The sequence below is a fragment of the Ruditapes philippinarum genome, unplaced genomic scaffold, assembly GCF_026571515.1.
Source record: "Ruditapes philippinarum isolate M1 unplaced genomic scaffold, ASM2657151v2 ctg620_1_1_1_1, whole genome shotgun sequence".
NCBI classification, from domain to species: Eukaryota; Metazoa; Mollusca; class Bivalvia; order Venerida; family Veneridae; genus Ruditapes; species Ruditapes philippinarum.
Window position 1 is genome coordinate 148,387 of NW_026863506.1, and position 15,555 is coordinate 163,941.

At 34.2% G+C, this 15,555-nt stretch overlaps 1 pseudogene; it reads right to left on the reverse strand.

Annotated features, from left to right (window-relative positions):
* The window catches only part of LOC132722254 (uncharacterized), a 37,164-nt pseudogene extending 22,911 nt beyond the window's left edge, over positions 1–14,253 (reverse strand).
* Between the last annotated feature and the right edge of the window lie 1,302 nt (positions 14,254–15,555).

Consider the following 15,555-nt stretch of genomic DNA (forward strand, 5'->3'; position numbering starts at 1 on the left):
ATGAAGCATAAAATTGTGCTATTTCAAAAGATTGAGGTATGGATGTCAGGACTTTCATTCCAAAATTATAATCAATGCTATATCTGCAAAAGCAAAAATGAATTTATTAAAGAAATACTAGTAAAATGAAACACGGAATGTAAAATTCTATCATGTTAACCTTTGACCTCTTAGTGTGACCTTGACCTTGGAGGTAGGGGTGCAGGTATTGTGCATGACATATCATCTAATTAATATTACTATTTGTGCCAAGTATTTTCAAAATCCCTTGAACTATGTAGAAGTTATAGATCGGACACAAAATATACCCTAGAACAGACTATGTCAATCTTTAACCTCTAAGTGTGACCTTGGAGGTAGGGACCCATGTTTTGCGTCTGACATATCATCTTATTATTGTGATTATTTGTGCAAAGTATTTTTAAAATCCCAGGTCATGGACTGGACAAAAAATATACCCTATTACAGAGTATGTAAATGTTTGACCTCTACGTGTGACCTTGACCTTGGAGGTAGGGACACATGTGTTATGCATGACATATCATCTTATCATTGTGACTATTTGTGCCAAGTACTTTCAAAATCCCTTGATCTATAAAGAAGTTATAGACGGGAGTCAAAATAAACCATATAACAGACTCTGTTAACATTTGACCTTTAAGTGTGACCTTGACCTTGGAGGTAGGGGTGCAGGTGTTGTACCTGACATATTGTCTTATTATTGTGACTATTTGTGCCTAGTTATTTCAAAATCCTGAAGAAGTACAAAATATACCCTAAAACAGAATATGTTATATTTTGACCTCTAAGTGTGACCTTGAACTTGGTAGGTAGGGATGCAGATGTTGCGCATGGCACATTGTCTTATTATAGTGACTATTTGTGGCAAGTATTTACAAAATCCTTTGATCTATAAAAAAGTTATGCACTGGACACAAAATATACCCTGTAATAGACTATGTTAATCTTTGACCTCCAAGTGTGACCTTGACCTTGGAGGTAGGTGACCGGTTGTTGCACATGACACATCTTCTTATTATTGTGAACAATTGTAGCAAGTATTTACAAAATCCCTTCAAAGATAAGAAAGTTATGGACAGGACACAACATATACCATCAAATAGACAATGTTGACCTTGAATGAGCAAGTGCGACCTTGACCCTGGAGGTAGGGGTCTGGTTGTTGGGTTTGACACATTGACTTATTATAACAAACATTTGTGCCAAGTTATTTCAGATTCCTTTGATAAATGAAAAAGTTATGGACCGGACACAAAATATACCCTGTAATAGACTATGTTAATCTTTGACCTCCAAGTGTGACCTTGACCTTGGAGGTAGGTGACCGGTTGTTGCGCATGACACATTGTCTCATTATTGTGAACAATTGTGGCAAGTATTTACAAAATCCCTTCAAAGATAAGAAAGTTATGGACCGGACACGACATATACCATCAAATAGACAATGTTGACCTTGAATGAGCAAGTGCGACCTTGACCCTGGAGGTAGGGGTCTGGTTGTTGCGCATGACACATCGTCTTATTATAACAAACATTTGTGCCAAGTTATTTCAGATTCCTTTGATAAATGAAAAAGTTATGGACCGGACACAAAATATACCCTGTAATAGACTATGTTAATCTTTGACCTCCAAGTGTGACCTTGACCTTGGAGGTAGGTGACGGGTTGTTGCGCATGACACATCGTCTCATTATTGTGAACAATTGTGGCAAGTATTTACAAAATCCCTTCAAAGATAAGAAAGTTATGGACCGGACACGACATATACCATCAAATAGACAATGTTGACCTTGAATGAGCAAGTGCGACCTTGACCTTGGAGGTAGGGGTCTGGTTGTTGCGCATGACACATCGTCTTATTATAACAAACATTTGTGCCAAGTTATTTCAGATTCCTTTGATAAATGACAAAGTTATGGACCGGACACGAAAGTGTGACGGACGGACGGACGGACAGACGGACGGAGCCTATTACTATATCCCCCTTTTTTCTTCGAAAAGGCGGGGGACAATAAAGATATGACCTTTCAGCAGACAAAAGACTATACCCTTAAAACCCTGTGATTTTTATATCTTTGTTTATCTTTGTTTATTGCATATAATTTGGTTAGTAACAGATAGATTTGGGGCGTACGGGATAGGTAGATGGAGATCAATGAGGAAAACAGGCTAAATATGAAATTCATAAAGAACATTGCCCTGAAAACATGCCCACTGTGGGTAATTGAAATGAAAAGTTTTGCATTTTGCAAGTAGCCCTGAGAACTTTTGTACTTGTAAAACGAGGCAATTCAATAGCCTCTTAAATATTTCATGAAATTTTACAACAATTCTAGGAATTTTAAAATAAAGGAAAACAATATGGTAGATCTAGATTTTAATTTTAATAATGGAAACTTTAGGTTTCAATCAACCCGTGAAAGCAATTTGAGTTGTTAAGTACATTTTGAGACCATGCCCCCACTAGATAGACATGTAAAATTCATTAACGACAAAAACATTTGCTGATCATTTTTATGTTCTATAGGCAAATGTTTGTTAGAAATGATGAAAAAATTATTCATGCCCCAAAACAAGTCAATATATTATTGCTTTACCTGCTGTTGACCAATATCTTGTTTGTTTATATTTTTCAACGGCTGGAAAACACAATAATGTGTAAATTCTAGATAACAGAAGTTCTGGTTAGAGTAAATAAACACTTACAAAGAAATGAATACAAAAAGAATACAAAACAAAATTAACTGTAGATGGAGAAAATTCCACTCTTTCAATTGGTTTAATTGTTTATAATATTTATAGACAAACTGTTGATAAAAAAGAGCAATTTATCTGACAAACTATCCGCTGTACCCTTAAATCCGCTACGCCTAAACAACTGTACTGCAGTATATCAATATATTTTCCTGGAACATATATAAGTTCCCCTATTTCCGGCAAAAACACTCCTTCACTAGCATTTTCTTGTTGTAAACATTATAACAAATGGACATGTATGTCCTTTTGCTTTAGAATGATAAAAGGTATATCAACCAAAAACAAAAGCTATTAGAAGTCTTACGTTGACCATGGCCAGAGACATAGATAACATATATCTAGCCTAGCACATAATTTAAATTAAATTGAATGTAGATCTATCGTCTAGTAATGGTTATGTCTAGTAATGATCACTTAAGTGTATAAAGCTATTTATTTTATGCTTTTCAGTGGATTACTGATTTATCCGTGAAAATTATATTTGATAATTTCACAGTGAAAATTATCAAAATATAATTTCACACTTTTCAATGACGAAACTACTGTTTTAAGATTTTCCCCATGTGGTACCTCAATTTTATTTTTCTGACTATTCCGTCAATGTCAGGCTGTTTAAAAAAAAGCAAAGCTGAAATTGATAAATAACTTATATGTCAAAAGTAATAAAAAGAAGAAAACTTACAGTAAGTTACTTCTATTCATTCAAATTACCAATTACCAAATATCGTCTCTTTAATTTTTTGTTTCATTTTTACAGTCTGAAAAATACATTCCTTCCTCTTGCAAAACTGCTCTTGATGACATTTGGGAATATTTAAGTATCCTACGAGCAAAAACTGCCGTATGCTTTATGATAACTTGAAAAGCAATGCCGCAGCTTTCAGTCGAAGAATATGTAAACAACCCAGCGTTCGTAAGGCTTCCAAGTTTTCCAATTTCCTATCCACTTTTTTTGAATGTTTACACATCTGTCAACACTTATTTATTGTCTGTTACAATCCTCAAATAAGTTTTCTTTCTTTTAAAAAGGTGTATGACTAACAAATCCAATTGATATCCCTCTGAATCAAACACAATTATTTTCCTCCAGTGAAATACACGACTTTAAAAATGGCGGCCGCTTACATTTAACATAGCCAGGTCTAATATAAATTCGCAGTCAGTAACAGAAATATGGATGGATGGTTGGACTTTTTCTCCTACTAGAATGGTTTGTTTTTATTATTTAAACATGCGATCAGACATATTTTTTTAATAAAATGAATACTATCACCACCATTTAACGTTGATTGTGGAACTTATTTTTCAGCCCATGACTTCTTGTATTTAATGAGAAATTCGACTTTTTTGAGGCTCTAAATTGGGAAACAGATTTTAATATTAACGTAAATATTAAGAAAATTTCGTTTTAACTTTAAGCATAAAATAAAAAGAAAATTTGTTTGTTTGATGTGTAAGATGTAATTTTATTTCATCTCGTGAACTTTAAAAACAGTATTCTCACTCGTGGCTACGCCACTCGTGAGAATACTGTTTTTAAAGCCCACTCGATGAAATAAAATTTCATCTTACACACAAACAAACATATATCCTCTATATATTTGATGTGTTTGGATTGCAAAATAATTTTGTATCGTGATTAGAATAGTAATAATTATATAGAATGAAAGAAAATTTTCAGTACCAGTTACATTTTGTTAAAAGAGAGTGGAATATGTGTGACTGTGCCAAGTAATTGTTAGACCAACTAAAATAGTAGTAGCATATTTTGTTCCGGAAGTTTTAATCTGGTTTACTTGCAATAACCATGTGTGATAAATAGTAATGCCATTTTTTGTTACAGCTTTTTGTAGAAATTACCACAAGGGTATGAATTCAATGTCATTTTACTGTTTTCAAATCTAGAAAAGATATAGATATAGCTTTATACCCTTTATACTAAATTGATGACTTTGTTTATATGTTAGCTGGTCAAACTGTTGAACTGATACCATGATGAATATTTCTGCTTAATACTTTATTAATTTTAAACTTAAAAGGGAAAGCATGGTATTTGTTATCTAGGGGGATTGATTATCTGCACACTATTCAAAATGTATCTTTCACAATTGATTCTACAGGGTATTTGATTTAGAAATCATGTACATTTAGTAGCTGGTCACTTGAGAAGAAACTTGAAATTATTGGTTATCATTGAAAGCCTGTTAGGTGGACTGACCACCAATATATGAGCAAATAGATGAAAATTGGTATAAAAGTCCCAAGCAGACAGACAGCATGCCATTCCCTTTGTGTGTAAATTTTATTTTAGATAAAAGCATATGAGTATATGCATGGCATGTGACCATCTAAGTAAATATGTACATGTAATTAGAATGACAAAAATATAGGGTATTTGCAGTTCTCCATACTTCATAGAAAATCAATGGAATTCACTTTTATCAGAAATCAAAGAAAAAAATGGAAATCACTTAACAGTTATATCCCAGCCACCGGGCTCTTTGATCAAAATTACTAGGTTCAAGTATTTTTACTGACATACTATCATGTACCTTATTTGATACAAAACATACAGAAGTATCAGTGTTGACACAAAGGATATAAGATGGCATTAAAATATTATTTTGGCATTCTATTATATCATCTGGTGTTTCTTTCATCCGAAGTAAATCTCCAAGTATAAAATGTTCAAATTCAAGTACACAAAATGTATGCAAATCTAAGATAATAGTACCAATACATTGAATAGCAATAACTAACATACAGGTATCAGCACTGACTAAACCAGTATTGGACTAAGAAAACCATTATTGCACAAAATTTAGTATTATGCTGTATAAAATCATGCTCTGGGCATTGCAGATCCTAATGAACATTTCATTTTAGTTTACTATACAAATTGTATTTCAAACGCATTTTCAAAGGCTTTTTTTTTACTTTAAGCACAAGTTTTTGCACATCCAGATTTCCACTATGACCACAAAATAGATAAATACAGAATCCCTAAAGAAAGCCCAACACGGCAAAATTGAAAATGTTGCAGGCTCGGTTTGATTGAGCCTGTTCATGGACGGTACTGGAAAGTGCAAGTTACCGTCCACGCCCCCTAGCACCGGCTTAAGCAGAATTCAACATTTAACATGAAATGGTAAAATTTAGAATTTTGAAACATCCGCAGATGTGTTCATATGGCGGTTATCATGGAACCTTCAATGTGACACGGTAGTGCCATTCCATGAAAAGCGGCATATGGTCCCCAAGTAAAAAAAATGCGAGTGCCCTAAACGAGAAAACAATGGGCGGAACTAAATAAAATGGAATTTTGAAAGGGGACAAGGTTGTGACACATGCTGAATACTTATGCTATTCACAATAAAGTTCCACAGTAGAAAATGATTCAGGCATATCTTTATATGGTGAATGATTTTATACGCTTTTGTGTGTCGCGTTTGCGCTAGCGACAACACGACAAAGCGCCAAACAGAACTTTATCGTGCTGTCACTTTGCTGTCCTGTCTCTAGGGCTGCACACCAAACGGCGCGTTGTCGTGATGTCTTATTCTCGCTCGCTTCAAATTGAAGGATTGGCTTATAAGCCAAGCGACAGGGCGACATTGTGATGCACGATAACGCCCTGTTTGGCGTGTTGTCGCTAGCGACAGGACGACAAGACGATAACACGCCATTTAGCGCTTTGTCGTGTTGTGGCTATAGCCAACTAAACACACAAAAGCGTACCAAATCAGGTACCATATCTTTATACATTTATATTAGTCTAAATAAACTAGGTGACCTAGATATTATGTAACATGACATTCATGCCACTAAGTTTCTTTACAATTCATCCAATCATTAAATATTAAAACAATCTTAAAAGAAATACCTTTTTCAAGTTACGATTTAAGTGACATACATGTATATACACCTTTTAACTACATGTTGATATCTTATTAACTGTAACATTCGCACCCTAATGTAAAAAAATATTTTCCTTACCCCATCCACTTTGTAACTTTTCCTTAGAGGAATTGATATTGATGTAATTAAGTAGATGTAAGCCGGATCAACTCTATATAATACAGTAGTTTTATGTAATTGTTCATAATTTCATGATGTTTATTTGTAATATGTGATGATAATAATGTTGTGTCAGGAAAATATTACTGTGCACCCTAATTAATGCTTTAAAGTTGACGTGATTTTACACTTGATTTGTCTTGAATTTACGCTGTTTATTTCAGCAGATAATTGTGTGTTATTCTTATATACTTAAATGGTACTAAAATTAATGATAAATATCAATAATATAACTGTTATTTTCAAAAAGTGTACCTCTAAAATCATTTGAAGAGCTTTTATTAGATCATAATCAAGAAAAGAGTTGTGTCCTGGTTTATGTCCGCCATTACATTCCTAGAACGTCATCGCTGATTACGTCACATCTGACGAAATTTTCATATAAAAACAGCGATTGTTATTTTACTCGGAATACCATATTCCGTGTGTCACTCACCAACAAGAAAATAAATTCTATTGGGAAAATACCTATGGGCACAGTAAGGTAAAGTTCCCAAAATTAACCAAATAAATTAAATTTGGTAATTCCAAGGTGTCTCCATCTCCAGTGTTTCAAAGTGTTTAAAAGTGTTGTGTTTACCAATAGATCTATAACAGTTCTTAAATGTAAAGTTTGTTATATTTACCTTGTCCGTTGGTGAAAATTAGAAACATTTGAACCAACGTGTATTTTCAGAACTAATCTCTTTCTCGCATATATTTCAAGTCAAAGATGTTGATGGCATGGTCTAACTTAAATCGTTATGTCTAGTTTCTTTGTGGTATGAAATTCTGGAAACAAAGTGATCCCTCGGAAGCATTAATCACAACAAAATTACGTAAGAATTGAAGACTCGGTTTGATTGAGTCTGTACATGAGAGATAATGAATAAGTGCAACGAAACCACTTAATTGGTGAATTCAATATTAAGGTGTATTTGTTTCTCAGTGTTAACGTATTAAAGTGTGAACTCCCCTTTCAAAATTCCATTTTATTTAGTTCCGCCCATTGTTTTCTCGTTTAGGGCACACGCTTTATATTACTTGGGGACCATACGCCGCTTTTCATGGAATGGCACGGAAGTGTCACATTGAAGGTTCCATGATAACCGCCGTATGAACACATCTGCGGATGTTTCTAAATTCAAAATTTTACTATTTCATGTTTAAATGTTGAATTCTGCTTAAGCCGGTGCTAGGGGGCGTGGACGGTAACTTGCACTTTTTAGGACTGTCCATGAACAGGCTCAATCAAACCGAGCCTGCAACATTTTCAATTTTGCCGTGTTGGGCCTTCTTTATGGATTCTGTATTTATCTATTTATAATCACATCCGTGTTATTTGTGCCGTGTGGCGGCTGTAAAAAGTCTCCCCGTACATTTAATCAATGATGTTATATTTTCGATCCTTGAAGATCGTTCAGCACGACATTTTTGTTGTGCTTGTAGTATTTTTAGTTTCAACTTTTCAGCATTTTCTAGTTGGGTGGTTCCAATATTCCTACTTGAATAATGTTGAATCACCCTTAGGATATGTTGCCTGCTTTTTAAATTTGTCTTTTGACGTCTTATCTGTGATACGCAGGCTTCATAACCTCTGATCCCCTTTCAAAATTCCATTTTATTTAGTTCCGCCCATTGTTTTCTCGTTTAGGGCACACGCTTTTTATTACTTGGGGACCATACGCCGCTTTTCATGGAATGGCACGGAAGTGTCACATTGAAGGTTCCATGATAACCGCCGTATGAACACATCTGCGGATGTTTCTAAATTCAAAATTTCACCATTTTCGTGTTGAATTCTGCTTAAGCCGGTGCTAGGGGGCGTGGACGGTACCTTGCACTTTCCAGTACCGTCCATGAACAGGCTCAATCAAACCGAGCCTGCAACATTTTACAATTTTGCCGTGTTGGGCTTTCTTTAGGGATTCTGCTTTTCTCTATTTTTTTGACCATGGAGTAAGGGGTCTAGGTCTTTTCACACGCATTCTTTTACTTGGGGACCATACGCCGCTTTTCATGGAATGACACTACTGTGTCACATTGAAGGTTCCATGATAACCGCCGTATGAACACATCTGCGGATGTTTCTAAATTCAAAATTTCACCATTTCTGTGTTTAAATGTTGAATTCTGCTTAAGCCGGTGCTAGGGGGCGTGGACGGTAACTTGCACTTTCCAGTACCGTTCATGAACAGGCTCAATCAAACCGAGCCTGCAACATTTTCAATTATGTCGTGTTGGGCTTTCTTTAGGGATTCTGTATTTCTCTATTTTATTGTGTATTACATAGTCTTATCATGCTTAACATTTGTACAATTAATCCCTTGATGGGGGTATAAAATGTAATAAAAGTACCAAAGTTTTTTTTAAATATTCATGTTCTCTTTTCACAGGTGGTATTTCACCTTTAAAAATATTCATACATATTAGGAAAGTATGTATTCCATTAGTGCCATTTACCTCAGTGGACTAAAATTCAATAGAAATAAAGTAGGTAACAAGTGAAACATTTAATAAAATTTTCAATGTTTTCAATTTCATATTTTTTAGAAGGTTCACCTCATATTTTCCACTATACTTTAAAGTATGGCCAGGATTTCAATTTATATTTCTACATGAATTTAGAATAGATCAACAAAAACATGTGTGCAAATCTGAGAGTGTACATTCCTTTCTCAGAACCATTCAAATAAAAGTATGCTCAAAAATGTTTTAGAAATATTGTTTTCATACTTTATACTTAGATGTGCTCAAGAGATCTATATTTGTTTCAGTAAGTAACAATTTTCACCACACATTACCAAAGAGCCTATTTTTCTAATTTTAAGGTTAAACTTATTATTTTAGTTTTTAAGTTCAATGTTTCAATTAATATCATCAATTAAATATTTCAGTTACCGAGCCACTTCCTTCAGTTACTAAGCTCCTGCCTGCATTTACTAAGCCACTTCCTTCAGTTACCCAGCCACTTCCTCCAGTTACTAAGCTCCTGTCTGAATTTACTAAGCCACTTCCTTCAGTAACCAAGCCACTTCTTTCAGTAACTAAGCTTCTGTCTGCATTAACTAAGCCACTTCCTTCACCTACTTTGCCACTTCCTTCAGTTATCAAATAGATAAATACAGAATCCCTAAAGAAAGCCCAACACGGCAAAATTGAAAATGTTGCAGGCTCGGTTTGATTGAGCCTGTTCATGGACGGTACTGGAAAGTGCAAGTTACCGTCCACGCCCCCTAGCACCGGCTTAAGCAGAATTCAACATTTAAACATGAAATAGTAAAATTTTGAATTTAGAAACATCCGCAGATATGTTCATACGGCGGTTATCATGGAACCTTCAATGTGACACTTCCGTGCCATTCCATGAAAAGCGGCGTATGGTCCCCAAATAATAAAAGACGTGTGCCCTAAACGAGAAAACAATGGGCGGAACTAAATAAAATGGAATTTTGAAAGGGGATCAGAGGTTATGAAGCCTGCGTATCACAGATAAGACGTCAAAAGACAAATTTAAAAAGCAGGCAACATATCCTAAGGGTGATTCAACATTATTCAAGTAGGAATATTGGAACCACATATCAAGCCACCACCTTCAGCTATTGTTGATACCTGGAATGTAATAAATCTATGGTGACAATGTTGCTGGCTGAGCTTATTACTCTAATTATTTTAAAGAACATACTACAATGTAGTGCAATCCACATAAAATTAACAATGTGTAAAATTACTCAAAGGTATAAATATGGTAGACTGATTTAACAAGAGAGCCATAATTCCTCTTGAATGACCACCAGAGTTTCTAGAAATGATGTAGAAATAAGGTAGATTAATATAAAGAGAGAAGAATAATTGTTCTTGATTGCTAACCAGAGTTTATAGAAGGATTTGCGTAATTTTCCACAGTTGTAACACAGCATTTTCTTATTTTAAATGCTTTCACATAACTATAACAAGAACTAAACACAAATGCCCCAGGCTCCAATTCTTGTCTGTTACGATTTTCAAAAAAAAAGATGTTTATCCATTCACTCAGTTAAGAACGGATAATGGTCCCCAAAAAATGTAAACATAATTATATAATTTGACAGAGACATGACATTTTGGAAGGAAGAACACCATGCAAGTCAGATATTCATACCAAATATGAAAGACTTTCGTCCAATAAATAATGGCTGTATGGGCAACAGTGTGACCTTGACCCAACTGGTGACCTTGACGAAACTGACCCCTTACCCCATCCAAAGCAAGAAGACTTCTCAATTCTATGGATGTATCAAATATAAAATACATCTGTCAATAGAATATGGTTACACCTGTTAAAGTGTAAAAATCTATTTTTGACATTGGTGACCTTGACCTTTACCCAAATGACGCCTACCTAAACCCAACAGAAGGGTCAAAAGAAATCACATCATATTTCACTCTGCCTCCTTTCTGTGGAGAATTAAGCTCTGCTTACTGGAATGGTAACAAGAGGGCCATGATGGCCCTTAAAATCATGGCACTGAAATCGCTCACCTGAATAGAGGAACTCTCATGACAAGTAACAAGTAATATTGTAAACTATTAACAAAAGCAGATATAAAATCTTATTCTTGAACTGATATCACAAAGGTCATATTTGTATCTAAAATAGTGCATGTGTAAAAACATTACTGGTTGCTATTGCTAAGGGAAAATAACAGTTGCAAAAAATGTTCACATATAAGGAAAATCAATGACCCCATAGGGCAGGTCCAAATTAGACCCCAGGGCTTCTATTTGATCAAACTTGGTAAACAATCACTTAAAGATGTTAAATATCTAAGCTCTAGATTTCTTAATTTTTTACTTTATGTATATAATGAAAATCAAAGACCCCGGAGCAGATCCAATATTGACCCCAGGGCTACAATTTGAACAATTTTTGTAGAGTTTCAGTAGATGATGTGACATACAAAATATCTAAGCTCTATTGATTTTGGATTTTCAAAAAAAGTTTTTAGGTTTACTATATACATAAAAGGAAATTAAATGACCCTTGGGGCGGGGCCAATTTTGACCCTAGGGCTTTTATTTGAACAAACTTGGTAGACATCCACTAGAAGATATTTCATGCCAAATATCTAAGCTCTAGGTCTTTCAGTTTTTTTACAAGATGATTGTTTTATGTTTTTACTATATGTATTAAGGTAGACCATGGGTAATGGGAACCATAAGGAACTGTAAAATTGACAACATAGGACAGTTATATGTCTTCAAGGTCACCTGTATGCAAAATTTAAATAAAATTTACCGTGTGGTTTATGAGTTATGGATATATTACTAAACTAAGACTTTGCCATTACAAGGGCCTATTTTCAGAAATAAGGAAACTCTAAATAATCTGTAATATTATCATTATAAAAAATGTTTTTCTATTGCCAATTGCTAAGAAACAAAAAATAACAATCAGGTAACAAATTTCACAAGCAAAATGTTTATTTCTAAACAATGTGTTCTTAATATGCATAAAAATGTTACCCTACCCCACCCACTTTAAACACTAATTTTACCAATTCCTTATCTAAAATGCCTTATTCAAAATATTCCTAAAATTTTCCATAATGAGGGGCTGTTTTCAAAGTTTGCCAAAATTTTCTTAAAGGTATATTGGTTGATCATGCAAAATATAAAATACTTTTACCGTGTAGTTTTTATTTTATTAAACTTTGAATATATCTGGTATCATATTTACTATAAATTTTGGCATTATTTAGCAAATAAATACCTACAAAAATTATACAATTTAAATAAAACCCTTTTTTCTTCCATAATGGATCTGAGAGATACATAAATAATGTTAAAAAGAGAAAAAGAAAGAAAAAAAAAGTTGCCCCTTCTGGGGTTTGAACCCACGCCCTTCAATTTCAATGTAGTTTGCAAGCCATTTTAGCCTATTTGAATACTCTTCAAAGTGGAGGTAATGCATTACCCATGGTCTACCTTAAATGAAAATGAAATACTCCCGGGGCGGGCCAATTTTGACCACAGGGCTATAATTTGAACAGTTTTTGTAGAGTTTCAGCAGATGATGTGACATACAAAATAATTATCTAAACTCTAGGCCTTGCACTTTCGGGAGAAAATCTTTAAAGATTTCATTTCAAAAATGTATTTTTAGCCCTCCTGACCCAGATGTTTAATTGAGCAGAACTATTTGAACAATTTTAGTAGAGCTTCATGCTAGGAACATCAGAGGAAAATTTATCATATTTGGCCCAGTGGTTTCAGAGAAGTTGTTTGTATAAAAAGTTGACAACACACAATGGATGTTGGACAAATTGTGACCACAAAAGCTCACATTGAGCACTTTGTGCTCAGGTGAGCTAAAAAGGGAAATTACTGGGAGAAATGGATGGCACAGTTATATTACTTGGCAATATCATGAACTCTGTTAGTTAGTGTAGAAATTATGAAGCCATAAGTATAGATAGAACGTATCTACCATTCCAGTTTAGGTTAACCATGCACATTTATTTTCAAAGTGCTGAAAAGGGCAATAACTTGAAACAAAATGGACGCCATAGTTATGCAACTTGTCCAGATTTTGTAATTTGTGCTGATTAGTAAGTGTGTAAATTATGAAGCCATTGGTATAGGTAGAACTGCAGAAAAATACAACTTGCTGTTTTAGGTTAAACTTGTCCAGACAAATAGTTCAATTACTATATGCCCGTGAGCATAAAAACCTACATTATTTCAATATTAGATCACTATAGATCACCTTGATCATTTTCTGTTCAAATGAGCAAAATATGCATGTACATGTATATGATATTACATGTTTGTTTTTGAAGATAAAGACATTTTCAGTATTATTAAAGGTTTATCTGCTTATCAGAAGACATACAATTTAAGTTTTTCTGATAATTCAAACCTTTTTAGATTATACAGTGACAACCATTTTTAATAATTTAAATGCTCATTTTTAAGCACTAGAATCTGAATCATGAAAATCTTGACATATAGCAAAGTCATAAATTGTTATGAAATCATCTAGTATGTTAATTTTATCTACTTTATGTTAAATGAATATTTAGCAATAGTACCTTCTTAGTCTGCAAATATATTCTAATTGGAGTACATTTTCTGGAATCGCAGTACCTCCCAACAGAAAATGGCTCACCACACACGGTCTCCGGCAAGACATGCCCAGCATAGTTTACCACTGAGACAGTATAGTCTTTTAAAAGCATGTTACTTGTTAGGCATATGCCATCTGGAAAGTACTCGTTACAAAAGATTTCCTCTAGTTCGTGTAATGACACATCAATATTAATATCTTTAATATGTTGTTCACCTCCTTTAGAAGGATGCATCAGAGCATATACGCCTTTTTCATTAAGATTTTTCCATCCTATGTATATTTTTTTTTCTCCTATAAGTCTTTCCATGTCTTTTGCTGTTAAACTCTACAAATTTTCTGTCAGCGAATTTAGTGATGTACCTAAACACATTATGCATACATTATTAAAATAAGAAATCTTCAGATACTATATCATAAAGCAAGAGCTGACAGTTTTATGGGTGTCACGGTAAGCAAAAATGATAACCGTTTTTAAAACGGCAACCTAAAAACCGTACTAATAAAATTCTAAGATTTTCAAAATAAACTTTGTTTCATATGACTAGATATGTTATTCTGGTCGTATTTTATAGTACTCAAATTGATAACAATTCATATCCGATTATAGATTTATTTTTGGTAGGACTGTACCGTTCGCGATCAGATAGTATGTAATTGAAATAAATACAATGTTGAGTACAATTAAATACAAACACAATGTCATATCTTGCTTGTTATAAAAATCAAGGTGAATTTTTAGAATCATTTAAAAACTTTCTTGGCTCTTTTTGTTAATTAAATGTAAACCTTGGTTACCGGTCAGTGATTTTTTCCTGTATAAAGGCCGTATCCCTAGCCCAAGTAATAGAAAGAGCACCGAAACACGAGGCTATCTGATTTGTACGAGGGGGCGTAGCCTCCGAGTATTAATCAGATTGCCGAGTGTTTAGGTGCTCTTTCTCTTTTGTATCATAGTCAAACATAAAAGCACGTTCCCTGTTGTCACAATATGAAACCCCGGCAAAAATGAACCAATGAACGAACATCTGAATATGACATTTCTGTCGCTTTCCCTTTCTCTGCCGTCACAATATGTAAACCCCAGCAAAAATGAGCCAATCAATGGACATGCTCTGGAGTGCGGGTAACTAATACCCGCACTCCAGTTAACGCACTGTGCATGTATATTGTATACGATTTAACCCTGACACATTTTCAACAGAAAAGTCTCCAAACTATGATACAAAATAGATATATTATCTCCTAAAAATGCATTTATTTTCCCCTAAAAGGCCGTGTGCACATTCTTCATTAGAACCATGACTTAACAGCAGCTGACCTATATCAGCTAGAAGACAGCTGTCCCTATACACAGCAACTTCTATGTTATAGGCATGTCAAATTTTACTGAAATTGAAAATTTTCTAAATTGTGTGGGTAACTTCCATTTTCAGTAATGTTGTTGGAATTTGATTTTCCCCATTTCTCATTTTTGCGCTATATTTTTCCCTTCAGACAGCCACTGGTTGTTTTGAAAATTTAAATAGCAATCATTGCCGGTTATTAAATTAACTAACATGTTTTTAGCTAAACAAGAGCTGTCACAGACTCACAGGACAGCGAAGCTAAA